Here is an 18403-nt window from a genome sequence, read left to right as displayed (position 1 = left end):
CTACCACCCTATATATAGACCGGCTCCTAGACCTAGCCATGATATGGATCCCCAATCCACACTGGTCCAGTCTGAGCCCTTGGCTCCGGTCCCTGACCCCCTAGGCTTAGGATCCTTCTCCTGACATTACTTCCCCCTTGGAGAAGTGTTTTCATCCTCAAAAACACAAGTGATAGTATCTTTGTAAGAACACCGATGTTTTCCGTGTTGGCATCCCATACGAGTTAATTGTCCATATGACTGATACTTGGTGCAGTAAGGAGGTTCAATGAAACCAAGAGCAACATCTTGATTTTCAACATTGTTGTCTGTTTGCAACCACGTTGGAGAGAGGGAATGGGGGACGACGCTCGGCACGACCAGAAGTGCCTCTCTATAGCCCAGGGTCAACACAACACCCCAATCCACTCGAAGACACCTTCAAAACGACAATTTGCACACAATCCGCTTCACTTGCACAGTTACCAAGCGCACACACGCTTTCCAAGACCGCAAAATGAGCCCACACCTCACTGCACACGCTTTACCTCCCTCTGCACACACACTTACTGGGGGACGACGCTCGGCACGACCAGAAGTGCCTCTCTATAGCCCAGGGTCAACACAACACCCCAATCCACTCGAAGACACATTCAAAACGAATATTTGCACACAATCCGCTTCACTTGCACAGTTACCAAGCGCACACACGCTTTTCAAGACCGCAAAATGAGCCCACACCTCACTGCACACGCTTTACCTCCCTCTGCACACACACTTACTCTCTCTCTCTCTCTCTCTCTCTCTCTCTCTCTCTCTCTCTCTCTCTCTCTCTCTCTCTCTCTCTCTCTCTCTCTCTCTCTCTCTCTCTCTCTCTCTCTCTCTCTCTCTCTCTCTCTCTCTCTCTCTCTGTCTCTCTTTGCAAAGCACCAACGATCCGGTCGTACACACGCTTCAACGGCACTGCAGCTAGCAACAGACGAGAAGGCAAAGAGAAAAGGGGAAGGGGGGAGCGACATGGCACAATTGGCCAAGAGGGTTGTTCATTAATAGCTTCAAAACTCCATTACAATGCTCCTATGAGCTTCTCACTCTCTCTCTCACTTGCTCTCTTACAACTACCGTGCAAAAAACCAAGAAACTCCCTTGTTACAAAAGGTTTTGCCCCTTATTGGGCTCGTTTTTGAGTTTTTAGGCATTTTTCATGGTAGGCCAACATGTGGCACTTCCCTTGGGACGCTCAGCTTGACTTTGACTAGCTTGGTGCACGTCTCAAGGCTTTACACTTTATTCTACACAGGAGCACCCTCTAGGGAGCAACGACGGCGCCGTCATTGCTCCTAGGGATTCACATTGCCCTCAAAAAGGTTATGGGCAGATTTGGTCCGCGGGAACGGCCCCCTCATGGGCGGGTGGCCATGTCACGTAACAGCGGGCGTCAACAGATTGGCACGGACGCGGGCGTGCCACCGCGCCGCCCCGCCTCGCCAAATGCCGCCAAAGCCTGCCATTCTCCGCCTACGCAGCACCGCGTTCGGCCAATCCAGCGCCACAGGCGCCAACACCATAGCCACGAGCTCGGAGGTCTCCACGGCTCCTTGTATGCCAATGCTTGCCAACGATTCAGCCCATATAGGCTCCATTGCTAGCCTCCGTCAGTGCATGTGGGGTAATAGGGCGCCACGTGGCAGCCCGTATGGCCCTTGGGGCTCCCCAAACTCCTTCAAAAACTCCCCATTGTGATAATAAATTTTTTTATTTTTTTTGGCTTTCTTCCCCAGATTCTCTTCCACTTCTCCAATTTCTGACGGCCGAGTCACAAAACCTCACCGGACCTCCACTGTGTTGGCTATGAGCTGTGCGAACCTCGCCGTATTTTGACTTCTCTGAGCTAGCTATCTGAGGCTGGCAAAAACCGGGAAATGCATCTGCATGCCTCTCACTGCCAAATGATCCCAACTTTGTCTCGTTGTATCTGACCAACCAAATATTCGATTGATGTACCGTTGATTTGTGTTGGCTCCTCATGATGTGCACTATCATTGAGAATTTCGGTGAGGCTCAAACGATGCCAGATAGCACATTTCTCCGTGCAGTCAAATGAGCTCAAGCCTTGCCCCCGGAAAATCTTCAACTGACCTCAACTTGCTATCCAGAGCTCTGATTTGCGATCCGAAAAGACAGGCATGCTCCATACTGTGAGCACTACATGTGTATGCATTCACCTCACCCTTTTCCAACCACCTGCGCTTGGCCCATCCACCGAGGATCTAGAAGCCGCTCTTGCACAAAAAGCCCCATAACTTGCTTTCTAGGGCTCCGTTTGAGGAGCCGTTCGAACCGGCTTGGAGAGCACATTGAAGACCACACCTTGGCACATGCTTGCGGCCTTCTGGATACCTTTGACTACCAGACCTGTTAGCCCCCGTCTCGAGCCTTCTTGGCCTAAAAAACCGCATTGGACATACATTTTCGCTTCCACTTGGCCACAACAGCTTTAGACACATGCCATAGCATACATACCCTTGCACGAGCCCCTATCTGGCGTTGACATGTTTTGGGTGCACCATCATTGCCCAACCCTCTTGTTGAGCATTCATGCTCAACTAAAAGCACACTTTTGAACGTGAAAACTGCAACACTTGACAAGCACTGAAGCATATGAAAAAAGGCACAACCATATGTATAGTATGTGCAATATGTACAACACTGTATATCTGCTACTTTCAAATCTCCTCAGGTGGGTTGCCCAACCCCCTCGGCTACAATCTGGTTCACATCAGGCACCAAACCTCTGTCAAAGTACAGCTTGAGTTGTACACCATTTACCTTGTGCCTGAGAAACTCACCATTAACTCTCACCAACTGATAGGTCCCATTCGGAAATGCCTTTTGCACTTTGTATGGACCGGTCCATTTCTTCTTGAACTTCTTTTGGAAGGTGAAGTCCAAGTAGCTCTCGTATTTCATTACCAGGTCTCCTTCCTCTATCTTCTTGTCTGGCAGACTCTTATTGACTTTAGCCACTCGTCTTTCCCGCTGCTTCATGTAGTAGTCTGCTGCTGCTTCCTTATTCATTCGTAATGCCTCAAGGCCGACAATCCTATCCTGTAAGACAGCTTATGGAGTGGCATTGATGCGCCACATACCTTTCAAAGCACCTAGTTGTGCATGCATTGGCAGTATTGCCTCCTTACCATAAACCAAATCAAAGGGAGTAAAGTTGGTCGCCACTTTGTAGGATGTCCTGTAGGCCCATATGCACTTTTCTAGATTGATCTCCCATTCTGTCTCTTGCTTATACACATACTTTGTCAGCATCTTGATGATTTGTCCATTGGCACTCTCCACAAGACCATTGCATTGGGGATGATAAGGTGAGGAAAATCGATGTTGAATCTTTAATTTTTCCACTAATGCCTGCATAAGATTTCTCCTGAATCCTTGGCCTCTATCAGAAATGAGTACCCACGGCACTCCAAAACGACAACAAATGTTATCGAAAACAAAGTGGGCTACAATCTGTGCATTGACTTCCTTCACATCTTTGGCCTCGACCCACCTGGTAAGGTAGTCAATCGCCACTACAATGTATTTTTTACCTCTTGCCGACTTCGGGAGTGGACCAATGGAATCCAAACCCCAGTTCTGAAAAGCATCTTGGGCAATGATAGCTCCCTGTGATTTGGCTATCAGCCTCCTCTCGCCCATAGTCTGACATTCATGGCAGGTTTTGCACCAATAGTGCACGTCACGTACTATCGACGGCCACCAAAAACCTGCTCTCAAGATTCGAAACAAAACCTGGTCTTTACCTTGATGCCCACTTTCCTCATGACATTGTTGGAACACCATACCGATTTCTTCCTACCCTTCGCAGTACTTCATCCCGTCCATAGGTCATAAGATCCTCCCCTATCAGTGTAAACTTGCGAGATTTCTGTACTATCCTCCGCTTTTGTAACTTCGACAATCTTTCAGAGCATTGACCGGTATTCAAAAAGTCTTCAATCTCTTTCAATTTCTCAAGAACAACATAGGTGGCTGGGGCCACATATATACCTCCAACCTGCACTTGTACTTTGCTGCTTGAAAGCTGATCTGCTTCTTGGTTCTGCTCTCTTCTAACATGCTTGAACTGAACCTCCTCAAAAAACTTCAGCAACTTCTTGATGGCATAGAACCAATGCTTTAATGAATCCCATTTCACCTGCCATTGGCCCACTAACTGCTTGATGACTAACAGTGCATCACCTTTCACAACCAACCTCGATATACCAAACTCGACACACTGTTTCAAACCTAAATGGAGAGTAAGATACTCCGCCTCGTTATTGGTATGCACATCCTCCAAGTCGTAGGCTTTTGAAAAGATCACCCTGTTGCGTGGATCTCATATCACCACACCTCCACCTGCTTTTTGTATTACCCTTCGATATACTCCATCAAACCACATGGTAAAAGATTCCACTAAGTCAGGCTCCTCCTTGGTTTCATCTCGCACCACCCTGGGATAGATCGGCAAATCAACCGCCTTGCTGACTAGAATATCTGCCAAGTGAGATCGAATTTTTTGGTCAACTTTAAATTCAAACTCAAATTATTGTAGCTCTATCACCCACTTCATGATCTGTTTCCCTTGCTTCAAGTGCAACACTACTTCCGGCAATAAATTATTGGCCGTTAGCACAAAAAACTTTCGCACGATGAGATACACCTTGAACTTCCTGCAGGCAAAAACTAAGGCCATCACCCACTATTCGGCTTCAGTGTAGGTTTCCTCCCTAGGACTTATCACCCTGCTTTCAAAATAAATAGGTTTATAGCTCCTTCCCACCTTTTTCAATAGTACTGCCCCAATGGCCACAGTGCCTACCATCATGGCAACATAAAAATCATCTTCATGATTGGGAGGACACACCGTAGGCAGTTGACACAAGATTTATTTCACCCTATCAAAAGCGACTTGAGACTCTTCATCCCATTTAAAACCATGCACCAAATGCACCCTTTTTTGAAGGGGGTATACATACTGCGACAACATCCAAAAAAACCTTGACAGATACTTCAGCTTGTGCACGAACGATTCTTACCCCAAAACTATGTGTCCATAGACACTTGTAGTGCTATAGAGAGAGCAGGAGAGGATCAATGGATGTGATTTTATGGTTATCAAAAACTCAACTCGAGCGTCGCACTGAAAACATGTAGTGCAAAAATGACACCCTAAACATCCATAATGACAAGACTCTTGCTTGTCCATTAGCCTCGATGTGTACTCCACTAGGTAGATCTGCTCGATCTTACGAAAAATCACCCAAGGAATGCCAACAATTGGGTCGTACCCGAGATGTGACAATGACTCTTAGACAGCATGTGTGGCTCATATACCTATGGCAATTAGTGTTCAATCGACAAAACAATGAAGACGAATGTAGAGGGCATCTTCCCCAATTTCTAGCTGAGAGTTAGAGCACCTTGGCTGAGGCTGACTCCCAAACAAAATATGTATCAAGAAGATTCTTAAAAAGTTTTCATTATCCTTCAAGAGAAATAAGAGAGAGAGAGAGAGAGAATGTTAGGCTGAGGAACTTTCCTTAAGTTACTACCTTGTATAAACTGCGCCCATGCTCGTGTGCATCTTATGTGTAGCATGAAACTTATCCTATAAGCATGCAACAATTTGGTTGTATAACACTCTTATCAATAGAGGTAACAGAAAACACAAGTCACATCTTCCCTCACCTACCGTGTAGGGGATCGTGACGATACGAAAATGACTTAAATATGGCACTTTGTCAGTGAATTAAGTCTTAGATTTAGGTTCCTTGTAGTGTTTTTGTGCGTTTATAGCAACCAAAAATCATGTTAAACAATCCAAAACTTATCTTGTCCGTGACAAAGTGTCTAGTGTTATAGCGGAAGCATATTGCATGAGGCGGTAGAATTGAATTTACCTAGCTAGCATGATGTGCATGAAGAATCTTAATCCCTTGGCAAAAGTGATGGCCTCAAACGTGAGAGCCAAAACCATAAGTGCCTTGCATAGATGTACTGGTAGGGATTTTATGAGTGATATTTCCTATTTTTCCAGTTCCCCAAAGTTGGGTGCCACTGCCCTTGATGCCAAGTCATTGGGCAGTACCTTGGCACAAGAGAGAAGCCTTGCTTCATGTAAAATTGTCAAAGCACTTTTCTTTGCACAAAAGCAATAGTTTCCAAGCAAAGATGTAAACATGGAAAAATAAGCAGAACTTAAAATTGGCTAACCTGGTCGTTGCTGTAACCAGTTGTCCCGAGATTCCGTAGAAGAAAACTCGCTCCAAACCGGCTCAGAGCCATCTCTGCTTTGCGAGAGAGAATTGTCTTGTATATCATATACACATGTCTTCTACATTCTGAAATAACGATCAATAATATTTCCAAATCCTTCCCAAGTTTGTATGCTCATAGGAAATGCCAAACATCAGCATGCGCAATTCCAGATGCTTAAATTGAAGCCTTGCTTCACACAAATACTTTGTGCTTGTAGCTAATAGATGCGACTATCGATGTACAGAGATCGACCTTGTCAAACATTTGCGGTTGCTATGGGCTACGAGTGTTGTATATGAAGTATCTTCGTATACTTTTAGAAGCGGTGAGAAGTAGTTGGCGATGCCAATAACGTAGCACCCTGCATCAAGCCACTCAACAGGCGGTGCTGATCTCCTTGAGATACTAAAACATTGCCAAGTCGCTATGTTGCTGCATCAAAATGGTACCGCTGATGAGCCGTGCTCCGGCTCAATACGGTTGGGAGTCAAGCCGTGCTTGATTCGAGGTTGTAAGGCAAGCTTTGGGCTTTTACGGACAATGTATACAACAAAATATCAATGGATCAAACTGACACAAGCCATGCTTGTAGGTAAAGTGCATCATGCGAGTCTCAAACATGACTTTATGTAGAGATATGGCGATAAGGATAGATCAAGTTATGTAGATAACAACAAAGCCAGAGCATCTAGAGGCACCAACACAGCGTACCTGAAATTGTTTGCCGTTGCAAAAAAAATATAGTGCAAACCCTCATGAATCGAACACATCCGGCCTAACTTCCAAGACATGTCGTGCATGCCGAATCATGATGATGATCGACAAACCTTCGTGCTTGTCATGCTTGCATGTTTTGGGATGTCTGAAAATGCAACTGGGCCTCGGACATTCTGCATTGTAATTGCTGCCCCATGCAATTGCCATGGACCCTCCATGCTTGTCCATGATTATCAACATGCAGGCCATGCAAGCCTCCGATGGGAGGGGCAGCCGTGGGATGGCCCCCTAGGGGGTTCCCCTTGGTCACCCCATGGGTGCCCTCTTGGCGGCTAGTAGCTTTGGTGTGAAATAAAAACCACAAAAAAAAAAAACTTGCGATGGCGAATTCTGCACCCTGTCAAAATTTGCTTGCCATGCGAGCTGTGGACCAAATCAAGGGGCGCTACATTGTCAGAAAGCTCTTGGCTTTGTGATGCAAACCCAACAAGCCCGAGATGGTTCAGTTTTGCTCCTGTCAAAACTCGCCCCATTCCCCGACTTAGGGTGGCTACCCGCGGCCTGTGGGCTTCGTTCTTCCTCCCTGAATTGGGACATCAGCACACGCTTTGTCTTCCATGAAAGAAGCCATGCAATCCATGCCTGCAATCCTCCTTGCCTGCTTTCTTGTGCCCTCTTGGGTTGTGTTGCCAAAAAAAACAAAAAACGCCCTCCTCCTTGGGGGCGGGGGGGGGGGGGGGGAGAGAGAGAGAGAGAGAGAGAGAGAGAGAGAGAAATCCATGCTTAGAGGGAGATAAATCCATGCTTTCTTCTCCGCCATGGCTCCACATTCCCCCTTCCTCTCCACCTTGATCTGATACCAATATAAGACCTAGGAGACTGTGATATCGGATCCATCGCTCTACCACCCTATATATAGACCGGCTCCTAGCCCTAGCCATAATATGGATCCCTAGTCCACACTAGTCCAGTCCGATCCCTTGTCTTAGGTCCCTGACCCTAGGCTTAGGATCCTTGTCCTGACAGATCAAGGCCTATATATCAACGTTCGTACGGCCAAACAAATAAGCAACTAGCACTACCTTAGTAACGAAGCGAGTAGGTCTAAACATTTTGATAAAAAAGAGGTTATTAACCTAATTAAGCGGCTAGCCCTAAGCAACAGGCCCTAAGTGATAATCGTTAAGCGGTCTGTTGGACGGGTACACCGCGACGGACATCTGCACAGTGAGAACTCACCTAACAAGATTTTTCAGCTAAGGACGAAGATCGACCCGCAGGTGCATGGAAGCAAGCATAAGGTGTCAACCTACACTCGACCGAATCCTAACTAATTCCGATAGAGGTCTCTACCCAATGTTCAAGTCACAGCCTTCAAGAGTGCATAAGAGGAAACTTTCTACAACGCTTTCTAGAGCTGAACACCCATCAATCAATCTAGAAACACCACAGAACTTAAAGGAGACCCTACTAACACCAATAGGTCGCTCTCCTTAAGGTCTATGAACCAAAACCCCAACCCAAAACACCTGTGCAAAATCACGTAAGATGTCTGGCCGAAATTTGCAGGTCTTTGTTTTCGAAATCTAAAGTGCCTAATGTGTAGCTCTAATCAATGTGAATGCGTGGATATAATGCAATGCAAAATCGGACAACGTATGCTCACCGAATCACCAGATGAAGCTCATAGATGAAGCTCGCAAAATCGGACTGTACGCACGCAATGTAGGTATCGGCGCGTAGCTCTCGTCGAGGGCAACATTCTACACTTCTCTGCACTCAATTCCAACCATAGGTGCACACGTAGCGTCAAGATGAATCTCACACTCTCTCTCTCGTACACAGTATGCTCACTCACAGACTTCAAACTATTTTTTAAAATGACAAAAAGGTTTATTCATTAAGGTCAAAAATGTTAAGTATGCACCTGATTTACCCTTGTAATTTTCTGTGGTAAAAGTGCACATTTGTAAGGCCCCCATTATGAGGAGAAGCCATTGTGCGTGAAGGAAAATCACTCACCGGAAACCAAAATTTTCACGGACAAGAATTAGGGGAATATTCCTTTTCGCCGGAATATTATGGCCGGACGGCGGCTAGAAAGTGTTCGGAAAACAACCGATCGATTGGCCGGTGGTCGGCAGTCAATGACTGATGGCCGGTGGTCGAAAGTCAATGGACGGTGGTCGGAAGTCAATGGCCGGTGGCCGGTGGCCGGTGGCCGAATTCAAAAGCAGACTTGTCTTCTCAAGGGCGGCCACACATGGGCGGATTGGAGGGTCCGCACAAGGGCGGCTACACATGGCTGTCTCTCATAAGAGAGGGCAGCCCTTTTGGCCTATAAAAGGAGGCCATTTCTACACACATTTCATAGTGTGAAGTTGATGCAACAAGGTGAGTGTGAGGTGGTGAGAGTGAAGCAAGGCAGGAGCTCCATTAAGGGTATAATCCCTTTGTAAACTACTTCTTGTTTTGAAGTACTAAAGCCATTGAGTGGCTGCTTTCCCATGGACGTAACCCAGATTGGGTGAACCACGTATATCGTGTGCACTCTCTCTCTCTCTCTCTCTCTCTCTCTCTCTCTCTCTCTCTCTCTCTCTCTACTCTATAATCTTGTGTATGTAAATCTGTCTCTCTCCATTAAGTAATCTACTCAATTATCTATTTAGCTAAGTCTTATTTCCTAACAACTGGTATCAGAGCAAGGTTTGCTCGTAGCTAAATTATCTCAAGGAAAGGATTCCTTGAGTTGAGTGGGAGTTATGGCGGAGGAAGGGAAGCTCAAGATTGAGAAGTTCAACGGAAAAAACTACCAACATTGGAACATGCAGATTGAAGACTATCTCTACCAGAAGGACCTCTATTTGCCACTAGGCGGTCTTGCGAAGAAGCCCGCAACAATGGCAGATGAAGCATGGATTGTCCTTGATCGTCCTTGATCGAAAGGCACTAGGAACAATCCGGTTAAGCTTGGCGTCAACGGTGGCCTTCAATGTTTCGGAGATGAAGACCACGCAGGACTTGATGAAGTCACTTGACGACTTCTACGAGAAACCATCGGCATCCAATAAGGTATTTCTTATGAAGTACTTGTTCAATCTAAAGATGGCAGAGAATGGTTCAGTTGCAGAACACCTAAATGACTTTAACACAAACATAAGTCAACTTCGATCAGTGAAAATCAATTTCGATGATGAAGTGCGAGCTCTCCTTATACTATCATCTCTACCGGATAGTTGGGACAGCCTTGTGATGGCTGTAAGTAATTCTATTTCTGGCACAAATACTCTTAAGTTTGATGATTTTGTGGGTGTTCTCCTAAGCGAGGAAATGCAAAGGAGAAGCACAGGAGAATCATCAAGTGTTGCATTGTTAGTAGAAACAAGAGGAAGGCCTAAGGAGAGGTTGAAAAACCAAAAGGGTCGTGATCGATCAAGGCGGAGCAAGTCACACACAAAGTTAGTTCTTGAATGTTGGAACTGCGGCAAGAAGGGCCACGTCAAGAAGGATTGCTGGTCCAAGAAGAAGAAGGAGACAGAGTCTCAAGAAAACAAGCCAACATCGGAGGCCAATGTGGCACGTAAACTAGAGCAAGATGCTCTAATTCTCTCATTAGACAATGTGTCTAATTCTTGGATAGTAGATTCCGGGGCTACATTTCCAAGACTACACCAAAGGTAATTTTGGGTATGTATACTTGGGAGATGATGAAGCTTGTGAGATTGTCGGCAAAGGTACAGTTTCTGTCAAAACTACTAACGGAAATGAATGGAAGCTTAAAGATGTTAGGCATGTTCCTTCTCTTCGCAAAAATTTGATCTCTACAGGACAATTGGACAATGAAGGTCACAACATTGCATTCGTAAACAAACGGTGGAAGATCTCAAAGGGATCTTTGGTGGTTGCCAAGGGAGAAAAAGTCGGTACACTTTACTTGTGTACTGTTAGCACGCAATCTTCAGCTTGTGCAGCAACTACAGAAGTTGACAATGCGGTGTGGCACTACTGACTTGGGCATATGAGTGCCAAAGGAATGCAAATCCTTCAAACAAAGAAGCTTCTACCAGGTTTGAAAGAAGTGGACTTAGAGTTCTGTGAAGATTGTGTTTATGGTAAACAAAAGAGGGTAAAATTTCAAAAATCAAAACTTGAGTTGGTTCATTCTGATGTTTGGGGTCCTGCAAGTACACCATCACTTGGTGGCTCATAGTACTATGTAACATTCATAGATGATGCGACTAGAAAAACATGGGTTTATGTCATGAAGAATAAATCCGATGTGTTTTCCTTATTTCAAAGGTGGAAAGCCTTCGTGGAGAATGAAACAGGTACCAAGGTTAAATGCCTCAGATCCGACAATGGAGGCGAATATTGCATCCAAGCTTTTGTGCTAGCAATGGCATTCGGAGGAAAAGGACAACCCCAAGGACACCTCAACAAAATGGGATTTCGGAAAGGATGAACAGGAAAATCATGGAACGAGCACGAAGCATGCAGCTACATGCAGGCTTGCCGCTTGAGCTTTGGGCAGAAGCTATAAGTACGTCTGTGTACTTAATCAATCGGTCACCCTCAACGGCATTGGATGGGGGTGTTCCAGAAGAGGCATGGACAGGTAAACCAGTGAATTATGCATTTCTCAAAGTGTTTGGGTGTGAGGCTTTCATGCACATAGATAGAAGCCTAAGATCAAAGCTAGACGCAAAGTCCAAAAAGTGTTTCTTCATTGGCTATGGAGAAGGAGACTTTGGGTATCGCCTATGGAATCCTGAAGATCGTAAAATATTAAGGAGTAGGGATGTAATTTTTAACCAACAAAATATGTACAAAGATTACTTCGAAAGAAAACAAACAAAAGAAACAGGTGATGAGTACATGGAGCTTGAGGACGGTGAAGACTCAAGGACTGCAAACTGTGACAATGTGCAACAACGTCAACCAAATGAGGAGCCTCAACCTATTCCCCGAAGATCTACAAGAGCAAGTAGACCTCCAGAAAGGTTTGTTCCTTCCTTCAACCATCTCTTGATCTCAGATTTTGGAGAGCCGGAATCATACGAAGAAGCGATGCAACATGAATCCAAAGAAGAATGGACGAAGAGCATGCAAGTGGAGATGGACTCACTACATTGCAACCAAACATGGGAGTTGGTTGAGTTGCCTAAAGGTAAGCGGGCACTTCAAAACAAATGGGTGTACAAGCTGAAGGAAGAAGAAGGTGGGAAGAAAAGGTACAAGTCTAGGCTTGTGGTAAAAGGGTTTTCTCAAAAGAAAGGTATTGACTTCAATGAAATATTTTCTCCTGTTGTAAAAATGAACTCAATTAGGCTTGTCTTAAGCCTTGTGGCTGCTCATGATCTAAATCTTGAGCAAATGGATGTAAATACGGCATTCCCTCACGGTGACTTAGAGGAGGAAATCTACATGCTTCAACCAAAGGGGTATGAAGTAAAAGGTAAGGATAAAATGGTTTGCAAATTAAAGAAGAGCTTGTATGGTTTAAAGCAAGCATCAAGACAATGGTACTTGAAGTTTGATCGATGGATGTTGGATCATGGATTCACAAGATGCAACTCGGATCACTGCGTCTACACGAAGAATTTGGGAGATGGGAAATTCATCATCCTAATGTTGTATGTTGATGACATGTTGATTGCAAGTGCTAACATGCAAGACATCAAAGACCTAAAAGAGGAGCTGTCTAAATCTTTTTCAATGAAAGATTTAGGTGCTGCAAAGAGGATACTTGGTATGAAAATATCAAGGGATAGGACGAAGAATACAATAAAGCTATCTCAAGAAGATTACATCAAGAAGGTACTAGAAAGGTTTTCACTGCAAAATGCAAAACTAGTTTCTACACCTTTGGCTGGTCACTTTAAACTAACGAAGGATATGTGTCCAAAGACACAAGAGGAGATAGCCTATATGTCTAAAGTTCCATATGCTGCAGCGGTAGGTTCTCTAATGTATGCTATGGTCTGGACAAGGCCAGACATTGCACATGTAGTGGGAGTTGTGAGTAGGTTCATGGACAACCCAGGTAAAGAGAATTTTCAAGCTGTGAAGTGGATACTTAGGTTTCTAAAAGGGACAACAACAAATGCTTTGTATTTTGGAGGAACTGATATTTTTCTAGAAGGGTATGCTGATGCAGATATGGCAGGTGACAAAGATACTCGAAGGAGCACTATTGGCTATGTGTTCATGGTTGGAGGCACAGCAGTAAGCTGGGCTTCAAAGCTGCAGAAAGTGGTTTCACTTTCTACCACGGAAGCAGAGTATGTAGCAATGACAGAGGCAAGCAAAGAAATTATGTGGCTTCATAGATTCTTAGAAGAGCTTGGATTCAAACAAGACAATTGTGTCTTGTACAGTGATAGCCAAAGCGCTATCCATCTTGCAAAGAACTCAACCTTTCATTCAAGGACAAAGTACATTGAGGTAAGATATCACTTCATACGCACTCTTTTGGAAGAGGGACAGCTAAAGCTAGGAAAGGTGCATACAAGTGAAAATCCTGCAGGCATGTTTACAAAGGTGGTCAACAAGGAGAAGTTGAGTTTTTGCTCATCTTCAATCGGCATTCAAGGATAAGAAGCCAGGATGGAAAGCAGTCATAGGTTTGGTTTGGAGATCAGTCTCCAAGTGGGAGATTGTTAAGTATGGAGCCTGATTTACCCTTGTAATTTTCTGTGGTAAAAGCGCACATTTGTAAGGCCCCCTTTATGAGGAGAAGCCATCGTGCGTGAAGGAAAATCACTCACCGGAAACCAAAATTTTCACGGACAAGAATTAGGGGAATATTCCTTTTTGCCGGAATATTATGGCCGGCGGCGGCCGGAAAGTGTTCGGAAAACAACCGATCGATTGGCCGGTTGCCGGCAGTCAATGGCCGATGGCCGGTGGTCGAAAGTCAATGGCCGATGGCCGGTGGTCGGAAGTCAATGGCCGGTGGCCGAATTCAAAAGCGGACTTGTCTTCTCAAGGGCGGCCACTCATGGGCGGATTGGAAGGTCCGATTTGGACTTATTCGCACAAGGGCGGCTACACATGGCTGTCTCTCATAAGAGAGGGCAGCCCTTTTGTCCTATAAAAGGAGGCCATTTCTACACACATTTCATAGTGTGAACTTGATGCAACAAGGTGAGTGTGAGGTGGTGAGAGTGAAGCAAGGCAGGAGCTCCATTAAGGGTATAATCCCTTTGTAAACTACTTCTTGTTTTGAAGTATTAAAGCCATTGAGTGGCTGCTTTCCCGTGGACGTAGCCCACATTGGGTGAACCACGTATATCGTGTGCACTCACTCTCTCTCTCTCTCTCTCTCTACTCTATAATCTCGTGTATGTAAATCTGTCGCTCTCCATTAAGTAATCTACTCAATTATCTATTTAGCTACGTCTTATTTCCTAACAAAAAAGTGGTATAAATACCTTACAATTCTCAAACCCTAAAGTTCCAAGTCAACCATCTACTTAATCTAACTATCAAAACTGGGATACAATATGGAAACTTCTGTAAGCCCCAATATTTACAAGGTGAAATGTCGAGTTTTCTTAATAAATGAATGATTACAAAAATGATAATCTGCCGAGTAGTCAATTTCCGTAGGGTGTGTCCAGCTTCTAACACTCCCCCCATCCTTGCTCATGTCGTCCCCGACATGGCTGTGAGCTGCTTCTTCATCTTATGGTTTCGCGCATCTTGAGCAACGACTCATATCTTGCATGTAAATCCAGCAATGTTGGGCCGAATATATCAGTGTTTATGGTGAAGAAGCCGGTGTAGAACGCTTCTTCAAAGGCATGGAGGTGATAGGATGGCAGAAACATTATCCTTTGATACAATGCATGTATCACCTTCTTGGAAGGCTGAACAGACAGATCATATGCACACCTTTACGTATCTTGAAAGAAGAAGATATCGTCTGTCACCTGGCCCGCTTTGAACGTCTCGAAAACTGCCAAAAGGGTTTTGCAAATCTTTCTCATCATTATGCAAGAAAGGTCAGGCGAGCCAGTGAACAATTTGATGGCGTCCGTTAGGGTTTTCACCATGTATTGAAAACTTATTCTCTCGCCTCCCTTCAATCCTGGTAGCTTCGGATAGTTCAGCCAAGTGGGTTGGCTTCTTTGTAGTATCTCCTGGGCCTTTCACGCCCGTATCCTTGGTAGAGGGCAGAAGCTTAGATTATCTCTTATGAGTTTGGGTGCCTCTACCATATAGATTAGGTACTGTGGGTACTTTGTCAACCATGCTTTTCTCCACCTGGGCTAGGAGTCGACTATTAACTTGGCCCCTTCAGGCTGGGAGATATCTGTTGTGTAGAGTGGCACTATTGACTCTTCTCTAATCCTCTTGTTGATGGGGTGGCTTCATATTTTAGCAAAGAATATATGAGAGAGGGCTGTAGCCATTCACGCCGGAGGTTGCTGGCGTCGATCTTGTGAATGGTCATGGATTTAAAAACCCTCTGCTCCCATTCCAAGGCTTCCTTGGCCGTTTCTCTAATTTCTGCCTCTATGGCCTTGCGCAGCTTCTCTTCCTCTTCTTGCATCAGATCTTGTGGCTCTTGAGAGGGTCCTACTAGGATTTCCTCTTGCATGGGTGTGTCCACAGGATTTGGAACATTTTCTAGCTCTATGCCTTCCATGGCTGCCGGCCCTGTGCCTACTTGCTCTTCTGCTTGCTGCCCTCTCAGCTCTTCTATCTGCTTTAGGAGCGTCTCTTTCTCCGCTTCGGCTTCTTCTCCCATGTTCACAAGGAGGTCATTCAATTCGGCGTTTACCTTTTCCGCCTCCTCGAGCTTTCTCTTGATAATTTCTAGCTCATCTTGTATTGCTTTTGCTCTTCTTCCATGCGTGTTTGCATAACCACGGACCCTTCCGCCATCATCAACCTTTGCTTTTTCTCTCAAAGTTAACTCTTTTTGAAGCTCTTTCATCTGTTCTTCATAGATCTGGCATTGTGTAGTGGTGTGAGTCGAGCTAGTAGCTCTGACTGTGGCAGGAGATGCCCGTAGCCGCTGGATGGTTTGATCTTTAACTTTAAGCTGGTCCTTGAGCTCAAGGACCTCATCCTGGCTAGCCTCCTGGTGTATTTCTGCCTTTTCTTTGGCATTTCTCATGGATTCAAATTCTTTGGACTCCTCAGCAAGTTGTAAGGTTAGGTTATCCCTTTTCCTCTCTGCATCTGTATGACTTGCTGAGTTGTCTATACTCCTCTTTGGCTCAGTGCATTCTTTGGGCTGCTGCTTGATTTTCTCTTTCCATTTCCTGGCATCTTTGCAGTGCCTTTGCCAGACTAGCTTGCAGCTCTGATTCTCTCTCTATCTGCCTTTGGCTTTGCTTTTGTAAAGTGTCAACTTTCAGCTTTATCTGCACTTCAGTGTCTTTGAGAGTTGCCCTTTCACTTTCTGAGGCCATTGATTGGGCTCTTATCTCGGTTAGCTTTGTCATCACCACATCCCATTCATTGGTGGGTAGGTGCAGGTCCACTGTATCAGTGGAGGTCTAAAAATGTGTTATATGACTCATTTGGCTCTGGTTGCCCACTTTTAGGCTTAGACTTTTCCTTTGGTTCCTGCTCCTGGCTTTGCTCTTGCTTGGCCTCTTCTTGTTCTTTTGGTTTGTCTTGTTCCTCTTTGTCTTCTTGTGGAGGGCTACGAGGAGGTGGTGAAGGCGGTGGACTGGACTCAGGGCTGGCCGGTGGAGTTGTCGGCTTTTTCTTGAAATCTCTGTCCGCCTTGGTCTTCCTTTCCCTCTCTTGGCCCTCCTGCTCCTCTAGTAGCTTCTGTCGGACTTGCCCCACTTTCTCTTCTGTAAAGGGAACATGTGGGATATTCTCTGCTGTGGCATCAAGAATCTCAAAATTCTTAATGTAATCATCAAATCTGTCTCTGTGCACCCTTCAGGATGATCCTCACATTGCTTCTAGAGACGGCTTACATAGCTCGTCTAAATCTCCTTTGAGGGCTCTTTTTGCCCTGAAGCTTTCCATCAGCTGCTCTAGTCGTGCAGATTTCTGTGATTTCGTCTCTTTTGCTAGCACTTGGACAAATTATTTCTTTCCTTTCTTCTACTCTGGCTGCTCTTCTTGCACGGTTTCTAACCGGCGTTTCAAACGGGTTGCCACCCTTGGTGCTTTTGGTTGCTCGTCTTCTTTATCCTCTTTGAGCCTCAGCCAGTCGTTTTGTGATGGAGGGTCGCCATCTTCCCTTGGTGTGCAATGCCCCATAAATCACCTTCATGATTAGCTCACCCGGCACGATGTATGTGGGGTTCTTGTTGCCCATCTTCACAAAATTATCATGTACATAAGCTGCATAATTGATGATCTTTGGCTGGCTTTTCTGCATTGCCCAGGTGAATGTTGTGGCAATTGCTGGAGGCGGCATCTTGTACTTTTGTGGCCGCTTTGTACACATATGGAAATATTGATTGTACAGCTGGCTCATGATTGCCACTTTGGGGTTGGCAATATCTTCAAAGGTATAGTTGGCTTTCTTTTCAGTGTACACCTTTACTTCATCTCTTCTTTTAGTTACACTATCCCCCTTATTGGAGAGGTCTAGTGCCGCTGCCACCACTCTTTCTGTGATTAGACTCTCGGTTCCTGGCTTGCCCTGCAGATTTGTTACTCTGGCCACTCCATCTTCTTTTATTGTTTGTCACAAATTCCCATACTCTTTTTATGTCAATACCTGCCGGCACCGCTTCAAAGTAATTGTGGAGATCAATCTTCTCCAGATACATTGCCATCTTGCTTCTGACGAACTCATTGAATTCCCACGGTAACATTGGTAGCTCTATCACATTTCCGTCGGTGTCTTTGAACACGCCTTGGTAAATTTTTAGATCATTGGATTCCAGAAGATCTTCTTGGATCCATGTGCTTGTTGGCTTTAGAGTTCCTTCTGGTATGACGAAGGGCTCTACCTCTTCTAGGTAATCTTTTATGGTCATTCTTTTCTTCTTTGCTGGTGACTTTGCGGCTGCCATAGATCCTATTGCACTCAGTAGTCCGAAGTTAGCGTTTTTTCCATATTAGATGAGAAACTGAGTTTTATCTATCCAAATGACTTGAAAATTGAAAATAAAGCTTAAAAGGAACTTGTGAAACTGTGCATGTGCTCACAGTGCAATTTTGGCCAAAAATTTCCATTTAGACATCCTACGCGTAGGATGTCTTTTTCATCAGAATTGGGTGATACTTGACATGCTGGTAGTCCTTGGCCTGTGGAACATGGCTATGTGCTTGGATTTGGATTTGGGCATCAAAAAGTGGATTTTTGGGTTGATTCAGGCTTTAGGTCACAAATTGGGTAGAAAGTCCATAACAGGTAGCAAGTGATGTCCAAATGGGTTGAAAATTGATATATGGGTTCATTGCA

The sequence above is a fragment of the Adiantum capillus-veneris genome, chromosome 26 (genome assembly GCF_014529385.1).
Source record: "Adiantum capillus-veneris isolate H3 chromosome 26, ASM1452938v2, whole genome shotgun sequence".
Taxonomy (NCBI): domain Eukaryota; kingdom Viridiplantae; phylum Streptophyta; class Polypodiopsida; order Polypodiales; family Pteridaceae; genus Adiantum; species Adiantum capillus-veneris.
The sequence above is the reverse complement of the archived record's forward strand: the minus strand, read 5'-3'. Positions refer to the sequence as shown.